Source organism: Suricata suricatta, chromosome 14, assembly GCF_006229205.1.
Source record: "Suricata suricatta isolate VVHF042 chromosome 14, meerkat_22Aug2017_6uvM2_HiC, whole genome shotgun sequence".
NCBI classification, from domain to species: Eukaryota; Metazoa; Chordata; class Mammalia; order Carnivora; family Herpestidae; genus Suricata; species Suricata suricatta.
In genome coordinates this window covers 948,646-958,590 of record NC_043713.1, presented here as the reverse complement: position 1 = coordinate 958,590, position 9,945 = coordinate 948,646, and the positions used below count along the sequence as shown (strand labels likewise).

The following is a 9,945-nucleotide window of genomic DNA, read 5'->3' as shown; positions in this document are numbered from 1 at the left end:
TGCGCGCTGGGACTGGGGACAGGCTCGTTGTGCATGGCCGCTGCCCCGCACACACGCAGCAGGTGGCGTGCTCCCTGGTCCCATCGCCTCACCCGCGCTCTCCCACTGGCGCCATGGGAACCCAGAGCGGGGGAGTTTCTCCGTGCCAAAATGTGCTGCCAGGGTCACCAAGATGACTGACCATGTTAATCCTATCATCATCCAACAAATAGTAGTCATTTCTCTTTGAGAGGAAAGCTTTTAGGGCAAAAGACAAGGATAAATTCAGACTTTGGACAGCGCTCCTTAAACAGAGGTCAAGATCATAGAATAAGTCAAACCCTGAAGACGAACAGGCCAGCATCACCAGGAGTTCAAGAACGCGACTGCACCCGGTGGAGGTCTGGGGGCCCTCCAGCGCGGACGGGGGTGTGTGTGTCTCTGCCCCGCAGCCAAGCTGCTCTGGAATCCTAAAGTCTGAGCACAATGTTCACAAATGACCCGTAACTGAGCGTGACCTGAGCCCAGTGACGGGGCTCTCGAAGGCACACTGATGGCCCGGGCTGGGACCTGCCTGGGTCCCTCTTGGTTGGGCTGTGTGGCGCTTCCTCAGATGCATCTGATCAAAGCACAAGTTGTCTAAAAGAGCAGAGTGACAAAGTACTTGTCGAAAAGATCAGCTTGTAATTGAAATCTGAATTTAATTAACAAGAGAAAAACACCACGTGTTTAATGAAACAAGGGGTGTCCTTGCGTCGGCCAAGGAGAACGCGTTGCTGGCGTCTTTGAGAAAACGTGGTGCTGGCTCCTCGCCAATGGTCCTGCCTTCCTGGAAGAAGGAGGGAGGGATGCTGGGGAGGGACGCGGGGGAGGGGTGCGGGGGAGGGGCGGGGGGGGGGGGCGCGGGGGAGGGGCGCGGGGACCCATGGCAGCCAGAACGTCCTACAGTTTGTGCCAGGAGTCAGACGAGATGGGACCAGAGCGACTTATCACCTGGCGTGGGGCCCGTTCTGTGCAGAAGGTGTCTACACAGCACAGGGCTGTGGGAGGGCTGCCTCCGCCACCATGCAGACCCCCCTGGCTTGTGACATCCAGCGGCTGCGTCCTGGGAAGCCCCCCCCGCAGGGCTGACCCCAATAACTTGTATGCACAGAACCCACTCTAGTTCCACTTCCTATTTGTGCTTTTCCCAGGCACCTGCTGGGCTCCCTGATGCCCGAGAGTGGGGGGCAGGCAGGCTGGGGGGACACAGTGGGCAAGGGCACCCTGGAAAGGGCAGAGGTGGTTGCGCTACATCAACCTCGTAAACACTCCCAGGGCCTTCTAGAAGCACGAGGGCCAGGATGACCCCTTGGTCCTCTCACCTGCGGCCAGCAGCCCACTTCCACAGGCCCCACACATGACGGACAAGGATGCCTGCCGTCCACGAGGCTCCCTCCACTGAGGTGACGACCAGCTGGTGGGGAGGGGCCCTGGGAGGCCCGGCGCGGTGCCACAGGGCCGCCCACAGCCCCACTCCCAAGATGGGACGGAAGGTGCAGGAACCCGGGGTGTGCCCGTCAGCAGCCGCTCACCTCTTCCAGCGTCCCCACAGAACCAGGGTCCTGGGGCTCCGAGTCCAGTCCAGGGGCAGGAGGAGCCTGGCCAGCGCTGGCATCCCCCTCGGAGGGGAGCCTGCAGCAGGCAGGTGTTTGAGTCCACGCAGGGGCCCGATCGCTTGGCAGGAAAGTCTGTCCATTCTGTCTCTAACTAAATGGGTCAGACTGATAGTCCCTGACGCCAAACTCTAAGGTGTGCACCGTTTAGACTTTTCAAACAGCAGCGGCTGCCTCATCTGCACAGACCCACTAGGACCCAGACTCCCTGGGGCCCAGACTCACCGGGACCCAGACTCGCCGGCACAGCGTCACTGGCACAGCATCATCGGCAAAGAGCTCTTTCATCTCTGCGCCCGCCCATCCTCAGCGCCAGGCGCTCGCTGCGCCCCTGCAAGGCAAACGGCGGCTCAGCTACCACGGGTCCTTGGGTCCCTGACTCTTCCAGACAGTGTCTAAGCCAGCTCCGACTTGGACACGCAGCCCACATTCGCTCACCCCTCCCGGCCTGCAGCCCTCCCCGCCCAGCCCCTGCTCTTCTCTACCGAAGCAGACACAGCGCCCTTTAACCAGGGGCCCATAGTCATGCCCTTCACTCCGGCGACGTTCCAGCAGGAACATCCCACCCACCCGTGACCTGAGAGCCCAGGACGACCGGACGACAGGGTGAGGCTCCACGCCAAAGGCCGTGTGCACAGGCCCAAGTCACAGGAACCCGCAGGAGCCCAGCCATCTGCTGGTCTGGGAGCCCAGGGGAGCCCAGGGGAGCCCCGGGGTGCGCCTAGAAGGACTGCTTCGTGCAGGGAGGGGGAGGGGTGACATGTGTGGGGATGCCGCAGTGGGGGGGGTCACATGTGAAGGGGTGCAGCGGCTGACAGGAGCCCCTGCGTCTGCAGCCTGGCCCCAACCAGCCGGGTGCAGCCAGCGCTCCATGGCCATCGCAGCCACACCCATCCTGTCCCAGCGGTGAATGGAGAGGTCTTCTCAGTGCGCCAAGATGACCAGTCCCTGGGGAAGCTGACACCGGAAGTCCCCGCACGATGGCCTTTCCAGCACTTTCCTCCTCTGCTGCACCCCTCCCCCGCCCCAGGCCTGGTCCTGACAGTCCAGCGGGACGAATCCCCCTTAGGTTTAGGGAACCAGTTTTTAATTCTCGATTCGCATGAAGAGCAGGAGGTAGGGAGGCCGATTTCCAAGGAGCCCGGCGCCCAGGGCCTGCTCCGTCCACAGCGGGTTCCGAGCCCGCTGCCCTTCTGAGGTCGAAGGCACAGCCACCTTCAGTGAGGACAGTCCTTCCCTCCGGGCTCTCCCCGGAGGCAGCCCACACGTGCACACGACAGACATCTTCTTTGGTCAAAATCAATCCTATTCTATTTCCAGAAGGCTGCTTTTCATTAAGGAAACCATTGTAATTAAGAATTTTAAAATTCAAGAAATGTAAACTTCAAAAGTCCAATTGTGGCTGCAAAGTAATTATTAGCTTTCTGATTATAACTGTGTCTTACCTAGAATCTCGGCCCCTCGTCATTGGTGCTATTACAACCGTCACTGGGGTCTGATACTAAACAACAAATTTCTATCAGCTGAAAGACCAATTAGCCAAGGCACCGCCTTTCTGTGTCCACTTGACCACAAATGAGCCCAGGAAGGCGCCCTGCACACCACAGAATACCAGCCGCGAAGAAAGAATCATAAAGCTGGTCTGCGGGGCGGGGCGCGGGAGCTGGGCCCCTGCGAGGGTCTGGAGGACAGGGCAGGGCCGGCAGCCCGCAGCTCGCCTCCAGGGAAGGGCGACCCCTTCCAGACGGTCTGTGGTGCCTGACGTCAACATCAGCTGTTCTGGCTTGGCTCCGATGTCCGCTCTGCGCCCGAGCTGCTCGGACAGGGGTCCCGGGAGGCGCGTGTGAAAACCGCTCTCCGCAGAAGTGCGGGCCGGTGTCGGGCGGTGGTGAGCTCCGCAGGGGCGAGGGCCACCCCGGTCCCCCGCAGATGATGGCGGCGATCTGAGGCACACGGCATTCACCCCACGCCACTCCGCTGTGATGATTACTTCACAGCCGACGCACAGCTCTGACGGGCCGGGGCGCCACGGCGTCGGGACGGCGAGCGTGCCGTGCCGGGTGGTGGGGGCAGCGAGAATGGGTGTCCGCAGCAAGCGGGCAGGCGGCTGGGCAGGCGGGGCCGCAGCCGCTGATGCCCACCTTCAGGCGGCCCGCGCCCACGGTGTGTGTGTGCCGGCGAGGCTGTGGCGCCGAGGAGAGCCGGGAAGCACCTGCTGGACCACCAGTGACACACCTCAGCTGTGTCCGCACCAGACTGCCCAACACCGGGCACGGAAACACGGAAACGGAGCCGCTGCCTCAACCTTCCTCCTCCCCTCAGGCCCCGGAACACTCTCCCACCCGCTCCTCGGACACGAGGACAGTGGCCCACAACACCTCATCTGTCCCTCACACGGTGGACACCCAGGGGCACCTTGATGTATGGAGAAGCCACGGCCACAGGTCGAGGCAGAAGCAGGACGTCCTGAACATCGTGGGCACAGGGCCACCCAGTGCCGCTCTGCCCATGTGCAGCCTGAGCCCCTGAATGCTCGCAGGAAACCCCCACTTAGAGTGGAGTGGCTCAGAGCCAGACATCTGAAAAACAAATCACTATCACGACAAGGGAAAGTCTGCATGTTGCGCCTAATATCCCGTTGTTGTTTTTTACTGTCCTAAATTGTTTATTAGGTAAGAGTTTTACAAACATTACTTGTATTAACAGTAACGGTGGAGCTGGAGAGTGTTGCGTCTTCTCCAGGCCGCCCGGCGAGAACCACCAATAGTGTGGTGGAACTTGTGACCTTTTCCAAGGCCACGGCTCATGTGGCCCTCGAATCTCCCTGTACTTGTGGACCGGTTTGGTGATCCACTGGGTGTCGGGGCTTCTTCTGATAGCTTTATAGAATGGATCAGTAAGGGTAACCGCAAAGAATTTGTGTGTGGAATCTTCACCAACCCAGTAAGAGTTCAAGACGCTCAGAGCCCCACAGTGGCGTCCAGCTCGCTCCTCTGCAACAGACTGAGGCTTCATGCAAACTTTAGCTGGTTGACACCATGATGGACAGGCTTCCCATGGGTAGCACCCTTAGGAACTGGGCGTTTGCGGCCACCACGGCCCGCACGAATCCAATATATGACATAACCTTGCTTGACCTTGTACCCCAATCTGCGCGCTTTATCGGGGCGGGCGGGGGGCGGGGGGCCCTGTGGAGCCCAGAGAGCTGGCGATACTGCCAGCAGCGCACCCTGAGAAGAAAGCGCATTGCATTCCTCCATAGCTCCTGGATGTACATGTTAGCGCCCATCTTGGGTTACCTTTGATCTGATGGCTGCCGCCAGATGGAAAGGAAAGAGCCTTTCTCCCCCTAATATCCCGTTTTAAATAATTTATTTATATACTTCGAGAATCACAGCTCACCATAACTTAGTGGCCAAGTGGCAGTTACCTGTACTGCAATTCTGCGTGCATCTCCAGAGCATGAGAAAGAAAATGTGAGATTTTGGGAAAACTTTTTTCAACTCGCTGTTCTGTGGGTTAGTTCTTCCCTCCGTGACACGGTGTGATGGTGCAGCCCCCACAGTGTGTCACCGAGGCGCTGCAGGGGACAGCTGAGCCCATGGGGTGTCACCTCGGCCCTGCAGGGGACAGCTGAGCCCATGGGGTGTCATCTCGGCCCTGCAAGGGACAGCTGAGCCCACAGGATGTCACCTTGGCCGTGCAGGGGTAGCAGGCTGTTGGGAGCAAGGCCTGGAACACAACCAGTGTTTTGGAACCTGCGTGTCTGCACCAAGCAGACGGCAGTTAGGAGGAAATGGTTTTCCGTTTGTGGAGCAGCGTCCTCGGCGTGGGAAGGAAGCGATCACCTGTGGATACCGAATGTGGGGAAATGTTCACAGTCGCTGAGTGGCTGGAACAGGTGACCGGCAGCCACCGGCACACAGCACCATGGAGCGAACTAATGTGCAAATACACAGGAAGGCTGACACGGAGCTCGAACTCCAAGGGGCTGCGTCTCTGCTCATCACTTGCTTTTCAAGAAGTGCTCAGGCCAGCGCCCAGCCCCGCCCCCTCACCGTCCTCTGATTTGAGTAAAACCCAAAGGATTTCTGCATCACTAGAAAGGTGTTTAATGAATGGACCCTAGCCCTCTTTTTCTGCCTCAAGAGTGAGCAGACTCCCCCTTCCAGCAGTGACTGTGACCCAAAGTGCTCCGTGGTCACCTGTTGTGGGGGGATGCTGGGAAGGAGGAGACCCCGACAGGTCGGCTGCGGGTGCTGGAGGGGCGGGTAGGAGAGTGCGGTCAGAGGGGAAACACCCCAGCTCCGAAAGGGAGGCTGGGGCCGCCGCCTGTGCTGGGCCACCGTGTGCGAGGGACAGATGGTTCCAGTCACCACCCAGTGTCCCCAGGCTTTGCTTCCAGATCAACTCACAGCTGAAGAGAAAGGAGCAGTTTCTTCTAGCACGCGGTGTGCTCAAAACCCCACCAGCCAGGTCGGCAGCACGGGGCCAGCGGGGATACCTGTCTGAGGCGTCCAGAGTCCCTGGAATCAGGGTTGGGTGGCCAGGCAGGCATGGGAGGGGGCTCATCCTCTGACCACAAACTATGCAGATCCTGGTCAGATTCAGAAAGTGATGGTGATGAAGCGGACCTGGTTTGGTTCATTAAAGCAGCGAAGATTGTCCGATGAGACAGCCACTCTGAGGGGAAGTGAAGGGTAATTGCCGTCTAGACATTTTATCATGACAGCCAGCATCGGCCACTGGCCATCTCCCGGTTTCCACGTGAAGCACTCCATCCGCCTGAACCGCCTGTGTCAGAAGAACACGGCCCAGCCCGGAACGGGTCCCCTCCCCACATTCTAGCGGGGGCCCCCACGGAGGACAGCAGAGGACTGTCTGCCACAAGGCCCTGGGCACAAAATCCACATGTGGTGCCCCGGTGGTAGCTGCAGACTCACCCCCGGGATTGTGAGCAGAACCCGCCACGCAGGTCACTTCCCTGCCGTTTCCACACTGGCTCCTTCCCGTTGTCACCACAATAGTTTTGTCCAAAGATCATTTTTGACCGCTTTCCAAGCTGTGCCTTCTTTGGGGTTTGAGACGTGCCAAGGTGACCCGCACGGGCCGTGACCACTCCCTGCTAGTGCCGCACTGGGCGGAGCTGACCCGTGCCCGCCTCTGGGGGGGCGCTGATAGGCTTGGTGTCTGGATTTGCCCACCTGGCATTTTACATAAACGCCAGCCTTCCACACACAGACTCCCCGAGCAGGACGCCGGCTGGGCGGCAGTGCCCATGGGCACCTCACTCCTTTCGTGGACCTTCCGTGGCCCGACAACAAGCAGTTCCTTCTCTGCTCATCCCTGCCCATCGGTCATTTCTACTTCCAGATTCTCCCGCGTGACCCCGCCCTGACCGTGGACAAGCTCGGCATGGACCCGTATGGACCCGTATACACCCGGGGAGCTGGGTCCCTGGCCACGTGGTGACTCGGGGCTTTGCATTTTGGGAAACCCTGTCCAGCCTCAGATCTTCCCAGAGCCCTCTTGGTCTCTCTCTGTCTCATTATCTGGGCCAGCAAAGCTACCACCTGCACCCTTTGTCCCAGTCCGCACACTGCAAAGGCCCAGCGATACTCTCCAGTTCGACCCTGCGGAGTCCCCAAGTGTTCCGAGCACAAGTCCCAATTAACCCGAGTTAGCACAAGTGTGGCTACGAGGGACCCAGACAATGGGTGCTACTTTGTTTCCTAATCCACGGAGGGTCCCGGGAAGGGGCCTCCGTCTGAAATGACCTAAGAGGCACTTGTCCCAGAGGCTAACTTGAAGCACCTCAGTGACGTGAGAGCTTTCTGCTCCGACGCTTTGTACTTTCTTTTTATCCATAATCTGCTCCTAACGAGGTACCTGCTCTTGCTAATTCTTTTCTTCTGAAAAAACAACGGGAAAGTGTAGATGTTTATCACTCTTGTTTGAAGGCCACGGAGAAAACTTATTTTCCAACAAGGGAAAGACAAAAAGACATGTGTTAACTCCACCCTAACATGACAATCTGAAAAACCGGTAACAAGTCTAAAAACAACGGTTCTGTCCGCTGTATTTGCGCTCACGGTTTGGCAAAAACACCTTCCCCCTCTCTGGAGACAGCGTCCGCTGAGCCCTCCAAGGGCCCCGCCCGCCGGCTGTGCCCATCCTGCACGGAGGCCTGAGCGGCTGCTTCCGTCGGGAGACACGGCTCCGCCACCGGGTGTCGGATTTTTACAAGCAAGTCAAGCAAGTCAGTGAATAAAATCACTGTGCAAATAAGAGCCTCCTGCGCTGTTTCCGGCCACGGCGGCCAAGGAAGAGCCAGCCGGGCACCGACTCTGCCCAGGGATGTTCTCAAGAACAGGGGAAGGGCACAGGCCACCGCGCATGTCCCCCAGGGGCCTCAGGGAGTGACTCCAGGCCCCTCAGGGTGCTCCTGGTTCACCCCGGCCATGGCCTGCGTGTGCCCGTGTCTGGAGTCCCAGGTCTACAGAAGGAGCCGCGCTCCGGGACCCCATGCAGGCCACCATTGCGGGCAGAGCTGTGCCCGGTCGCCCGTGTCTGAGCTCCGTTGCAGGAGGACGGTGGAAACTTCAGCAGATTCAGGCTCCTCTCTCCTTCTGTCAAACTGAGGCACGGATGATCCACGGTGTCACCAACTCCTCTCTTCAGCATGAGTCGGTAGGAGCTCAGAAACACAGGAGCCCGGGAATCGCGGCCAGTAAGAGGTGCAAATGCCCAGGGGCGGGCAGCTCTTCACCGGCCCCCACGCCGGCCACCTCCGCCGTGGCCCCTGGGCACCGAGGAAAGGGAGCCCTGTGCAGCCGTGCCGGCGGCTGTCATGCGGGAAGGCCAGCAAGCCCTCCTCCGGCCACACGGGCCCATGACACCCAGCAGGTCACCCCTTGTCACGTGCCGTCCCCGCAGCCGGCTGAGGGCGTCGGTAGCCGCTGCCTCCGTGCAGATTCCCCGCCTCCAAGCTGGGAGGCCCCCTGCGGCCTCGGCGCAAGTCAGCGACGCTGAGAAGCGTTTGCCAAACGGGTTGCTTTCCTGGGCGGGCGGTCAGTGGGTGCAGCGAGGAGAAATGTGCCCACATTAGTCAGAAGACCGCCCAGAATTAAACTGAAACCTACAGTGTGGGGAACCGGTTTCACCCTTTTTGAAGAAATAAAAAGTACATCTCAGGGAGTGTGTGTGTGAGAGAGACACACATGTGTGTGTTCATGTATGTGAGTGTGAGCTCTTATCTGACTGTGAGCCCACATCTGTGTGTGTGAGTGCACACACGTGTGAGACCCTGTCTATGAGTGAGCCCACATCTGTGTGTGTGAGTCCACATCTGTGTGTGAGTTCACACGTGTGTGGGGGCCCCTTCTGAGTGTGAGCCCACACATGTGAGTGTGACCTCATGCACGGGCGTGAGCTCCTGTCTGTGCGTGTGCGCCCACATCTGTGTGTGTGTGACTTCACGCACGCGTGTGAGAGTCCGAGAGAGCAGGACTGAAGGCACAGCCGCGTCCCCAGCAGGCTCTGGGAGGTTCGCTGCGTGGAGGGAGGGGGCGATGGCGGGGCAGCGAGTGACGGGCTGCGGCCTCTGGGGCAGCAGATGCACAGCCAGGCTGACATCTGGGGTCTGTGGTGTCCCTCCCGTGCTCACCCGGTGGGGCTGCTTACGGGCCCTCTGACACGGACGTGTCCCGTCTCAGGGCTCCCGGGCGTTTGTCCCTGACGAGCACGGGTGACGATAAAAACAGCTCTCAGCACACGCGGCCCTGCATCTCCAGCGGCTGCGCCGCCCAGAAGCCCAGACGATTCGCAACGGCGGGTCCTCGGCCTGGGCCCTGTGCCCCTCAAGGTGCTGGGCCCACAGCTGCTCATGACGCTGGCCGTGGCCTGTCGGCATCTGTCGTACCAAAGTCTAAAACTGGGTGGTCTTTACGAGAGTATCCTTTTGTTTGAGAATAACAAGAACAAAACCATAACATATTAAGGAAAAATAAAATTTTTATTCACAGATATTTTTCAGAACTTATAGAGTCGTGGGAAGATGAAGGAGGACATGGTGCTGGGAGAGCGCACCCCCCGCCCCCAGACTGTGGGCAGTGACCTCCTCCCAGCCTCACACCCCACCCTCAGCCTGCGTGCAATGATCCCCCCCCTCGGCCTCACCCTTCCCCTCAGCCTGTGGGCAGTGACCCCCTCCCAGCCTCACCCCCCGCCCCCAGACTGTGGGCAGTGACCCCCACCTCCCAGCCTCAACCCCCTCCTCCCCGCCAGCCCTCAGCCAGTGTGCAGTGACCCA

The 9,945-nt window shown here is 59.6% G+C and overlaps 1 pseudogene; it reads right to left on the bottom strand.

Annotated features, from left to right (window-relative positions):
- Window positions 1-4,333: 4,333 nt before the first annotated feature.
- LOC115278316 lies at window positions 4,334-4,923 on the bottom strand (annotated as a pseudogene).
- Window positions 4,924-9,945: the final 5,022 nt, after the last annotated feature.